Below are 13,692 nucleotides of genomic sequence, written 5' to 3'. Positions count from 1 at the left end.
GTTTTATCTGCTGAGCTGTTCTACTCTTGTTTCAGTTGTTTACATCTTATAACACTGAGTTCAGATGAGAGGGCAAGCATATTTGTCTTTGAAATGAGAGGTTTCAAAAGGCATTTGAGTGGAACGGCATTTCCCAAAAAAGCAGCAGTCTGATCGGAGCATTGTGTGTGCAAGCTTCATTCCTGGCCTTTAAATACCACACTGGCAAGTGCCACGCTTGTTATTTCCACGCTTTCCGACACTACCAAGCTTTTCATGGTTTCTCCTTGTGCCTTGATACGCACGACAAAACACACAGATCCAGCTCATTAGACCACCCTCTTAGTTTAACCATTCTGTCTTTGTAAACCTTTTCAGGGTCAGCGAGAGAAATACTACCTCCATTTATTCTAATTGATTCGGTTTTTATCCATTTTGTGCCATTGTTTGGCAAATTATTTGCACGCTTAAAGTTGTTGTGTATGCTTATGTTGTTTTTATACTGCAAAAGCAGCACATAAGCTGGATCTGAGGTGGCATATATGTCACAAAAGGTGCACTTACATAAACAAGCTTTTCATAAAAACAGCTTTTCGCTTCATAAGAAGTTACCTGGTGGATTGGAGTCATGTGGATAATTAAAGTGGATAACATCAACATATCCTGTTATAGAATATACACTCTGTCATTACATCAAAAAAGGTTTTTAGGTATGTGATTAGTATATATATATATATATATATATATATATATATATATATATATATATATATATATATATATATATTATTATTATTATTATTATATATTTAGGTGTAAAAGGGATTGAAACACTTTAGTATTTCATATTTTTAAAGCTATTGATTTTTATCATCTTCTGCTGCCCAAAGCAACACAGTTATAAGAATGAATTGCAATTCAGAACACACGAATGTGGTCCAAACACATGCTCTCTATGGAGCAAAGCTTAACTGTTGGCTATTGTCCGCCAAGCTTTATGGTTCTTTTTGCTGTCAGAGCACTTTCACTGTTTACTGATAGCTTTTGTCATTAATCTGGATTTATAGGGGAAATGTGCTCGCATTCAATAATTCTCTGTGTTTTTGTGTGTGAGAGAGTTTATCTGTGTGTAAGCCATAGTATTTACTAGAATTGTCCTCTGACTTGAAGCTTGCAATTCATTTCGAGCCAAAAGGGCTGATTCTTGGTCTGTGTTCAATAATTCAAATCCCCTCTAAAGCATCTGGTTTGGTCCATTTAATACTAAAAGCTATACTTGATCTCACACCTTACATCCAATAACCCAGCTGCATTGATCAAACAAACAAACAAAAAAGGAGTGAATGTAGCTAGCTATATATGCCGTTTGTAACTGCTGCAGGAAAACATTAGTGTGTCACCGATAATCGTATTGAAAGTGGTGAGCAAATGTCCCTCATCCATCATTTTCATCCAGCATCTTCACTGCCCTTCACTGTCAGCTAAACAGCTAGACACCCTGAAATATATTCATCACTCTTGCAATTAAAGGAGAAAAGTTTATTTACTGTACATTCAAAACCAATAAGGGGCTTTGTGTGACTGTTGTTGTGCTCATTTGTAGCCATATATTGATTGTTGGTATATTGTTCTTGAAAAGGGAGTTAAATTTGTGATATCTCCCAGCTCACATTGCTTTAATATCGATCGTGTATCAAACATTCCATTGTTCACAAATAAATTCCACCTCAGCTGGTCTTGAAAATGGCACCAACATGAAACATAATTTTAGCAGTTTCAGTCGACTGAGAACCATAACGCACTGTCTCTCAACACGAGTGCTATTTGTTTCCGGTGACAAAATCTCAGATTGATGTGGAGTTTTGTGGCACTCCACTATAAATAAAAATTGAGGAATGTAATGGAAGACTTGTATTGGAAAAAATAACTTGTGCTTTGTGTTTGTTTGTTTGTTTTAATATGAGCATCTTATAGCCTGTTTTCACTCAATATGGGAGGAAAATTCTTATCTGGCAGCACTTAGCAAAAATTCTGTTTAATCTTATTTGTAAACATGAAGCGCTGCTCATATAGTATCTCCAAATCTATGGTCATAAATATAGTAATAATGAAGAGCCTGATGCTTCACACATACATTTTTCGCCTGTCTGAACAGTGGACAGATTGACCAGCGACAGATGCTTCCAATTTTATTACGTCAATGAATAAACTTGATAACCAAGACAATAGAAATATGAAATTAGACAGGGAGCCATATCCATAACAGTTCCTCTATGAGTTTAAACTCCTTAAATGGTTAGTTCACCCAAAAATGAAAATTTGCCTGTGTTTTACTCACCCTCAAAGCATCCTAGGTGTACAGTTTGTGACTTTCTTCTTTTCAGACGAATCCAGTCAGAGTTATATTAAAAATTGTCCTGGCCCCTCCAAGCCTCTCAATGGGGTTAAGCAGGTGTTGGTTCTCAACAGTTCAGAAGACGTGAAATAAAGTGTGTGCATCAATGTACTCCTGTAGTGAATCCATACATTTTCGTAAGATAAATATCCATATTTCAGATGTAATAAACACTTTTCTCTCACTTCTGCTGACTGTTGTACACAGAAGGCATTCCGGCAAATGACGAATGACGTCGACGTTGTGTGATTAGTGAAGAACGTGGAGACCAAACAGAACAAAACAGAGTGCACAAATTAGAAGCACAAAACAAGGATTTGTAAAGAAAAATGTTGCAGCATTTCGATATAAGCCAAGACGAGACAAGGTTTTCCTTTTATTTTATTTGCACATTTTATTTCACGCCTTCTGGACTGTTGACAACCAACAACCACGTTGAAAGGCTTGGAAGGGGCCAGGACAGTTTTTTATATAACTCCGATTTGATTCGTCTGAAAGAAGTAAGTCCAAATACACCTAGGATGCTTTGAGGGTGAGTAAAACACAGGCTAATTTTCATTTTTGGGTGAATTAACCCTTTAATATAAGGTCTGAAATATGGAAATGGCAACACTGATCAATAGACCTCAGGTTGGAGGCCATTTTTTATTTTTCGCCAATTAAAACAAGGCTGTGAGGGATAGATGAAGTCTGTGCAATAAAATGTGCTATCTTTTTACTTAGTACTTTAAAAATGCGTATTAGCACCTTAAAAACACTTATTAGTACCTAAAGTGTACACATACCTTTTGAAAGGGTAGCAAACCAATGACAGTTTTGCACCTGTTGTCTGAACGTTCATTTCGTGTAGACTTTAAATATTGTCCACCCTGGTGATATGGTTGTTACTGCTCTCTATTCCTTCCATGATGGGTCATGTATGAGATCAGCAATTAATTTTGTCAGTCTAATCCAGCTGTTGTTTTAGGGATCAAATAATTCTATCCACTTGTAGCGGACAACATTAAAACCTGTATCATCACCATCTGCTTTCTGTGCACGTGAATTCTTGTGGGATTTACTGTCTGAAACTGATCCCTCTGATTATACAGGATGTACATAATTTGACCCTATTTAATCCTGTTCAAACACATTCAAATGCATTGTTTCATGCATGAATGATAGTGTTGTAGGATATTCCCAATAATTGTGTGTGACAGCTCAGTGGGTGAATACTCCCTCAATTTGTTTTGAGCCGGAATCTTTCACTAAGAAATCCAACACCCTGAAGAGCTCTGATATATCAGGCTACACATTTCATTACAATGTAGTAGCTCCCTCCCAGATTTGAGGATCTTTATGTATATTTTCACTCTTTTTCAGATAAGTGGTGTACAGACTTACATATACATTAAAACAAAACTAAATCAGACCATAATTCACAGTATCGCAAATGGGACATGTATGCTACAGAATCAGATATCAAACAACATCAGGTTCTTTAAGCAGATAAGACATAATGTCCTGAACTGAGAACTTGAATAGTTCCCATGACCCTCTAAAATATAATTTATAAGTTTTAACCTTATATTTTGGAAAATGAATGCACACTTAAGAATTTCGCCAGAAGTAGTACTGTATGTCTTTATGTCTACAGTTTAAAAAAATACTGTGAATTCAGACTTTTCAGCTACTTTTCACATATCGTTTATCAACCTACCATAAAGTTAGGAAGTTTGCAACCTCTGGCTTTAGGAGAGAATCCTTAAATCATTCAGTCATACAACTGATTAAAAACATTTGGAATAACATTCTAGCATACTACTCTCACTATTCCTGCCATAGAATGAAATGATAAAATTAGTGTCTGCAAAAATAGTATGCGGTTCTGAATTCAGCAATTTATTCATTCAGGAATTAATGAAGTTACTTGCTGAATTCTGAATTGCATACTAGCATACTATTCTTAGCATTTCTGAAAAAAATATATATATCATAAAAGTAACTAAACCAATTCCTTCAAAAATTGATTTATTCGGAAATGCCATGTGCTGCTTCCAAATGCCCAGTGAATAATTGTACTGTGGCTTTGTTTGGAACTATTTTCATTGGTGGAGCAAAAATAAACCAAGAAATTACAAAATATTTTATCTAAAATGTTATTTACTCATCATTAACTTAGATGTAATCTATTAAAATAGATCATACAGAAAGTTGTTGGTCTGCATATCAATGCAGCTATGAGTACCTGCTTATTATTTGATATTGCATGACTTTAATCATGTTGCAGTGCAATTGTAACAACAGTACTGTGTGATTTGTGTAGCAGCAGGTGGTGCAATTTAAATGTGAAAAGAGTAGAATCGTGTAGTTTTAATAGCATTACAGAATCTAGCTTCATATATGTTGCTTTACAACAAATCTATTTAGCATTTTTGTATACATAGCATATCATGACATTTAAAAATAAATAAATACAAATAATTTCACCTAGACCTGTAAGCTTGGGATTTCATCTCACAGCATATTCAATGTCTACTATATGAAAGTAAATCAGAATTTATTTCAATTAGAATTCAATAGTGGCTGGATTTAGTGAACGCCTGCTGTGATAATGAGGAACATTTTAAATCTTGACCAAACAATTGTACCGTCATTAAGGACCTGATCCAAACCTTAATAAGGAGAGCCAGAGACAGCATCATCCAGCACTTAAACATTAACTGAGCTTGTGGGAGCAATTAAGTCCTGTTAAATATACTTCAATGAGTATTGAGCCCAGCATGCTCCAATCATCCTTTACCACAAGAGAGATTTATTTAAGCAGTCGAGACAGCATGGCTGCCCCATGTGATGTGTGCTGGTACATAGACTGCCCACACACACACAGCAGCTCCCCAGCTTACCTCCTGTTGTGAGATTTCATCCCTTGTGCATTTTGATGTAGTTTCAAAAGTACAGAATTTGTGTTGACATTTCACTTTGATGACCAATATCAATAGTTTACTCATTGATATTAGCTGCAATGCTTTGAGACATGATGGGTGGTGAACAGGAAAGTGTGTTCCCATTCTGAATATAGTACACAACTTAAAAATGTATATTGCTTTTTGTCCTTTTCTAGATATTGACACTAGGGGACATTTAAAAATAAAGGTTCCAGTCACGCCAGAGGAACTATTATGGAACTAAAGTGTTAGCATTTTCTAATCTAAACCTTTTGTGCATTGAAAATGTTCCACGTATGTAAAAAGAGTAGTTCAGCAAAATGTAAAATTTGCTGAAAATTTCATTAATTGATGGACTGGATACATGTGGATTACTTCTGTATTATTCTGCCGTTTTTATCCGCTGTATAGACTCTCATTCTGACAGCACCCATTCACTGCAGTGGATCCATCTGTGAAATTTCTCCAGATATATTCCAATGAAGAAACAAGCTCATCTTCATCTGAGATGGCCTAAGAGTGAGTAAATTCTTAGCAATTTTTCTATTCCTTTAAAGGTTTTTAATGGAACCGTATATTCCAATAAGAACTTTGATTTTTAAGAGTGTTTTATGGAAAAGAGCTCCTGGACTATTCTTCAAAATACTTTATCTCCTTTTGTGTTCCATGGACAAAAAAAGGTTGTATGGGTTTGTAACAGCATGAGGATGAATAACTTGATGTCTAAATTTTCTTTTTTGGGTGAACAATCGTTTTAACGAAAATGTCAGTATTTATATTAGTTGATTAAAGATCTAGAATGAGAGAGAGGGAGGCCGAGGAGTGGAGGCAGAAGAGGAATCCATTTTTAATCACTCCATGGTAACCTGGCAAGCTGGCCATCACCCAGAGGTCCTCATTAAAGGCATCAGTCATCTAGGTATTTAATAACTGTCTACTTTGACAGAGCTTTACAATCACATGGAAGTGGAGGTAAATGGAAGTTGGCAGCCTATAAGGCTGCTTAGCATATCTGTCAGAGCAACTTGTTTTTTTTTTTTTTTTTTTTTTTTTTTTTGTTGTTTCTTTATTTCTGTCACTGCTAAAGCAATCACTAGAATGTCCTAATTAGAGAACTCTGTAATTACTAAAAGCTTATGTTTAGGAGACCTGAATATTTGGAATCATCTGATGCTCTAGACAGGCGAGGAGAGCTTTTTTTTTTTTTTTAGGTCAATTAACACATGGCCTGTGAACATTCCAAACACCTGATAGTGTGTTGTGAACTGGACTTCACAGACTTTTGGCTATGGCAGATGAAAGTCTAGAAACTGGCACTGATGTATAATTTCAGAGAAAGTGGAGAAGGAGCCTTACCCAACAGCAACAGTCATTGCACACCATATGAGACTTGAAAGGACAAGAAGTTGAAGCACTGATGTTTTTCTGCTAATTAATGTCTATAAAAGTGTCTATAAAGTGTCTTTATGAAAATATGGAGAAAGATATAATATAAACAACTGGACATATAATAACCAATAACAAAATAATCCGGTAGAATTACATTCGGGAAGGGGAGGGGTGGGTGTTGGAGATCACAATCTCAAAATCATTTTCAGTATGTGTTATGATCACAAAATCACATTCACCACCCCAGCTAGTTGCTTAATGGCATGCAAATTAATAGCATATTGGTTATTTATTACTATTAGTACTATTATTAGCACTAATGATTAGCACTACAAACTTTTACAGATATACCACTGCAAATATCCAAGTGTGTTTGGACCTTGTAAATCAGAAAGCAGTTGCTAAATGTCGAGGTTAGGTCTACGGTGGCCATTCTAGTCCAAAAACGTACCTGCTATTACCCTTCTAAAGAGTTCTGAGAGAGTGGAGGGAGGGCGATCAACGGTGCAGAAACTCTGACACTGAGGAATTACATTGGGCTGAACTTATACTATAGGGTCTAAAAGGGCACAACGCCACAAATCTGATAACAGCAGCCATACGGGAGGCTCTTTTTCCCTCGCGGCTGATGGGACATAGCTCTGTGGGGATGGGTAGACAGTTTAATCTGCTGAACTAACGCGGTTCAAAGGCCACATCCAGTAATCTCCACACGACAGGGCCTGCAGCACTCTTGAGCTGTCCTGGATCTCAGGGAAGAGCAGCTGGCGTGGGAATGGTGCAGAGTCACATTACACTGGCACTTTTCCAGTTTGTCGGAAGAGAGGGCAGAGTTGATAAACCCACACTATAAAGTTGGTCATAAAAAATGTAATGCAGTACACAGCAAGTGACAGAAACAACAGTGAGCCCGTTCTGCTGTGCTGCAAACCAGGTGTGATCTTTGTAAAATCAGTAAAAACACTGCATTAAGACTTCAGCAGGTAAAATATTCAGTGGAATGCAATGCATTAAATATAAAACAGTGTCAGAATAAAAAGTTCCGTTTGAATGCTAAGAGCTGCACACTGTGCATAAACTTTAAAAAGCTTTATAAGAAAAGAAAAGCACTTTGTAAGCTTTTCGCTTAAACACAATAACCTGAAAATTGGATGCATTTGTCTGAATCCAAAGAACGGTGGCATTTCAGCACACTGCTTGATTTGCTTCCGAATTTACATAACTTTCATAAGCCAGCTTTATTTATTTATTTATTTATTCCTTTTTTTGCTATTTCATCGATTTCTTACACTTAAAAAGAACACAGCTCTTGTGATGCCGTAAAACAGTCCAGAGCTTTATTAACTAGGGAAGAAAGGAAAGGGAAAAAAAAGAATATTTATCTTTCTTCTCTAACCCCAAATAGTGTGATAATTGGACGAGATTCCATAAAACACCTTAAAGTAGAAGCTAAAACAAACTCTTATAATCCAACTTTGATAAATATGTAGGCAGAGCGTCTACATCAGAAGATAGCTGGCCTTTGAGCCTATTTAATTCAAGCGTGAGTGCTGGTCTGTTGCAGGATGCTGCACGCTGCTGGAGCGATAAGTTGAGCCGGATCAAAGAGACGACTCTGTTTATAAAGAGGGGATGAGGAATGATTCTGTCCCAAGGTGCTGAGTGACAGTATACCACTCCTGAACTGATCTGAGAACTGTACCTGATCATTTCTTTATTGCTTATCAATATGCTGTTTTGGGGTTCCAAAATGTATGATGACCAAAAATAAATAAATAAAATTAAATATTTTAAACATACACTATCTGTCAAAAATGTGTGTATATATCAGTTTAACAGGAAAAAACTGCAAAAATGGCAAATTCTTTTTTTTCCCAAGAAAAAAATATTAATTATCAATTAGAGACTGTGCTTCACTGATGATAGTCTCCCCAAAGACAGCACTGTAACCATGGATACCAGATTCTAAATTTCCATCCATATGAAGAAGCACGCATGCAGCTACATAGAGGAATAGTGAATTCATGAGCATGTCAAGCTCTAGGCTATACTGAATGATCCAAGCATGTATTATGTTCAAAGACTGCATGTTTGAAAGAGAATAACACAAGAGTTCTTTCAACCATTTGTCCACATCTTAACATATTTGTATCAGTGGCGGATTCAGGGGCGGTTTTAGACCAAAGTAACTTGGGGGGCACTTGTAACTTGTGCTTTTAGGGGGAACAATTTTAAAATTAGTCTTAACATACTAAGTATTATTCATTCAGTCATTGTTCACCATGTCATTTTGTATTGCAGTGTAAGGGGCATCATGCACTCATTATGAGGGTACACAAATTAGGGTAGAGGGGGGCTCTCATGCTTGTCATGTGACACACAGCAGCCACAATACCACAGTATACCTGATATAGGCTTATGTCCCTACTAAAAAAAAAAAAAAAACAATAAAACCATCACAGAAAATTTTAAAGGTTTCCACTACAAATGACCATTGCAAACATTACAAACCATCGACTTTTAACCATTAAAACCATTTAAAAAATGGTTTTCTGTAGTGTGTTTTGGGACATATTCCATAAGGATTTATTGTTTTTAGCAAGCCACCAATAGAAGACAACCAATTACCAGGAGAGACCAACAGGTCCATTACAGTTTCCAGTAAAGCCAATACAGGTCCCATTATAAACATTACACATTTTCTAATGCGGTTTACTTATTTACTTATTTAAATGCATTTTGCACCTTTATAGATTATATGAATAGATTATGATCTATAATGGGCGATGGTAAAGTAGCCTAATAATTAATCTATTAACTTTGCATAAAAATCTGTGTTTCTACAGAAGTACCAGGTAAGGGTGTCATACCATAAAATATTTGTAATACAACTGACTTTGTATTTAATGTGAATTTAATTTAAAAAACACTGTAAAATACTTATTAGCCTGTAGCACTTTCATTGTATACAAATAGAGAGAGCAAAGAACCTTTAGGCAAAATTATTTGTTCTTTGTTTTTTGGGGCACTGATTCCAAAAATAGTCTGTTTTTCCACACAAAATATGATGCGCATTTCATAGCATTTTTTGCTTTTGACAACCATTTGTATGGTAAAGAAGTCTTGTATTATTTCTTAATCACCAGTAAACCTGCCACAAAAAAGCATGATTCATATCTTCCTCCAGGCAAAGTTGCAACTATTTGTTCAATTCTCTGATGATTTTCATATTCTGAAGACATTATTTTATGCCTAATCCTGATTTCAAAGTTAAAATTATGGACAGTGAAAAAAGAAAATGCAAACATGACCCAGATGTTTTTTTTTTTTTTTTTCTGGTACATCTGTGGGTGTTTTACATTCAAAATGTGACAGAAAATTACAGATTTCGTTAAAAAAGCTTACTTTCACATTTAGTTATTTGTATTAATGTTACAATTCTTTGACATAAAATGTAGTTTATGTATGGCTCAATTATTAAAATTCATGAACTGAATTACAGTTTAAAAGGCTTCTCAAATTTAATCTGAAAGCCAAACAATCTTGTGGACTATATCATATTTTACTATCTGCTGCTGTGGGCCAAAATGTGCATTGGGGAAGCAGAATCTCTTTAATTTTAAATGAGATATGATTTGTACCAATAGAAGATCAAAGTATAAATCAGTTCAATGATCTGCTCATCATGAGCGCTTATAAGATTTCAACAGAAAGTGCCTTGCTTTCACATTTAAAGAAGCGTCTGCTCAAATACATGCTTTAAGTTAGCAAAAACTAAAATCCTGGATTTGTTTTTTGGACGAGGAATGCATGTTGCTTTGCTTACAGTATGTTACAGTATTATTACAAATAAAGTGCAACTATGACAGGATGCAGACTTCTTGATTCTATATACAGTACTATTTATATTCTTTTAATAATACGACCTATTTTAAATATCTGTATCTTACTGGACTTATGAGCCTCTTGAATATTAATCACACAGTGCTGTGTATTTAATATTCATAAGCCAGGCTGGTAAGTTTTACAGTCATGTCATCCTTTCACGCCTCAGATCTCTCCTACACCCTTACTTTAGATGTTTACTTTTTCAATAAGGTTATTTTTTTCCCCACTTGACAAGTTAAGTGTGTTAAAAAAGAAAAAAAAAAGAAAACCTAGACTTTCAGCAACCCAACCTTCTTATATCCACCCTCCTCCTAGCGTACATTTTGTTTAAGTGTCTCATACTGAAAAGCAGGTGAATCAGGGCGTTTGTATTTACAGTCCTGTTCTGTTCTAAACCATGAAGCATTCAGTGCCCTTGAGGATGAGCCAAGTGACAGAGGTACATGATAAACTCAAGACTGTGCTGTTTTTTTTTTTATGAGTAATGTTTCAGAGATCTGTCTAGAATGGTCTAATTTTACAGCCAGCATCCAGTGAGCAAATGTGCAAAATATAAGAAAATGCCATTAGTCAGATGTGTTAAAAACACTCTTGAAGATTAAAAGGAAAACGATGCGCAATAAAAGCAGCAACTACAATCTAAAAGATGAGAAGCTTGTGCTTATAAGTGCTTGTGAATGTTAACAGCATTTCAATCTAATTAAAAAATGTATTTATATACAATAACAAGAATGTGAGATACATGGGAGCTCTTATGGATCTTATAAGGTTTTAAAATATATGATAAATGGTTTGTGTAATGTCAAATCACTACACTGGTCAACAAAAACCTATAACCAAAATGCATTCCTGTTTTAGAAAAACTTTGATGAACTTCAGATGTTGAATACTGTACAGTATATCCATTGTATTCATTCATTACTGTGTATTCTGGTCATTTTTCTGTCATAATTCAGTGGATATTTCCTTTATGTTTAAATTCCTAAATGGAGACGACAGGAAGGATTTATCTGTCTGGCTATGTGTCGGTGTCCCAGTTTCCTTTTAGTTTTACCTCAATGGTGTCTCATATTTTGATTTATGTTCAGAACTATCCGGTGTCGATCTTCTCAGCAGATAGTGAGGACTGAGCTATCTGTGTTTATATCAATGACGTGACGATCAATAATAACCCAAAAAAGCTTGTTGTACCAAACCAATGTTGAGTCTCACATTCTGAATAAACCTGAAAGGAATAAAAGAAAACACGGATGTTTAAGGAATATATTTTGAAATTCATGTCAAATGACTGTAGACATTGTACTATTGGATAATTTTTTTATTACCTTACATGTTCTTTATAAATTCATGCTCATTTTCTTTTGCTCAGTTTTAGCACAACTGCCCTTGATAAGATACCTTTTGCAAAAGATATTTTTACAATTATTTTGTTCGCTGAATACAACTCTGGGAGGGATTGAAGTAAATATTAAATTCAAATTTATATATCATTGCAAATCAGCTTTACAGAAAATTTAAGTTTATACATTATTTTTATCAGTGGTGACTACAGTATGTCGATTCCATATTCCATTGACTAAGTTGATATCCATATGGCAGAAATGTACAGTAAAAAATTATGCACTGTGAAAAATATTAACATCTACTGATTATATGTTGGGTTCAAACTTATAGTAAAATTTGGTCGTTTTATCTGTTGTTTCAGGGTTGGCATCATTTGAAGACCTCTGTGGGGTTGGCATCATCTCTTCTAAGGTGTTCGGTCATCTCAGATCTTTGTAAGGGTTGGATCCAGGCTGAAGCTTGTATAATTCCTATAGTTACCCTTGGATGTCAATCCCATGGCTGAACCAAAGAAGCATATAGAGACAAAATTAGCATAGCTGCTGTTCCAATCAAGCAAAAATGATGTTCATTCCAAGCAAAAGCATGATAATGTTAATTTGATCAGATATAACTGAAGTACAAAATTGTGAGACACATTATGTGATTGCTTGGCTAAAGAGATGTGTCTTTAATCAAGATTTTAACAGGTCCACTCTCTGAGGTCCATTTATAATGTCATCCAGATAAAAAATAGGCTATTTACTATTTAACACCCACTCCTATGATTGGCTAACAGTTCTGTATGTTTGACATCCAACATCTATCACAAATGGACACTGCTGTGTTTTATGTCAAAAATGCGTTATTACTCAATATAGTACAATATAGTCTGCACAGCATCATCTTTTAGTCCAATCTTTCTGAAAACCCTACATCGAATTGCATCTAGGACTTCATTAAAAATAAAGTTCATGCACTTGTTTCTAACGTTGGGATCAGAAGGAAGGTAATGTATTTTCCCACAACTTGGCAATGCACACCATCTTGTTGTCTTCGGAGCATCTTTATTGTTTGGTTATTGTGTAGATCTGCATTTGCCTCTCTTGATATATACCTACATGTGAATCAGTGGGAAGGGCTAAACAGGGAGCAATGTAGACGCAGGCATTGATCTTCTTCTGCGTAGGCGGTTTAGCCACACTATTACATCATAGAGTAATACATTCCACAACCCTTTTGGCAGATTGGCTTCAATATAAGCTGTTTTTAGACTAATTTCAAGTGTTTTTAGAAAGTTTTGAGTTCTTAAACTTACAGGATGTTATTATAGTACGTACAGTATTTTGATTTCTCAGGGTCATTCCCTTTAAACTATGTACATCTTGGGCCCTATTTAAACGATCTGAAACGCAAAGCAGGTGCGCAAGTTCCATTATGGATTGCTATTATGGCGTATTTACCAGGCGCACGCCAGGAGCGGTTCACAGCCGAGGAGACTGATGTTCTTGTAAGAGCAGTGAAAGACAGAGAAGTTGTGTTGTATGGGGATGGGAGAAACCCACCCAAAATAGCGTCATGATTTCCGTCATCTCATGTGTTAATATTTTTTTAGTGTAACAATTTATGATTTGCAAAAATAACTGTTGCATCTGTGTAGATTACATGAGCAAAGTGTATGCGCGTTGTGCACGCTATACATTATGGTCAAGCATGCGCCCTAAAATAGCATAATGAACAACGCGCAACGCGCCACTGACTTTAGACTAGGTTTTTTCTGGTCAGTGGCGC

The sequence above is a fragment of the Carassius auratus genome, chromosome 24, assembly GCF_003368295.1.
Source record: "Carassius auratus strain Wakin chromosome 24, ASM336829v1, whole genome shotgun sequence".
NCBI lineage: Eukaryota > Metazoa > Chordata > Actinopteri > Cypriniformes > Cyprinidae > Carassius > Carassius auratus.
Note: the sequence above shows the minus strand (reverse complement) of the source record.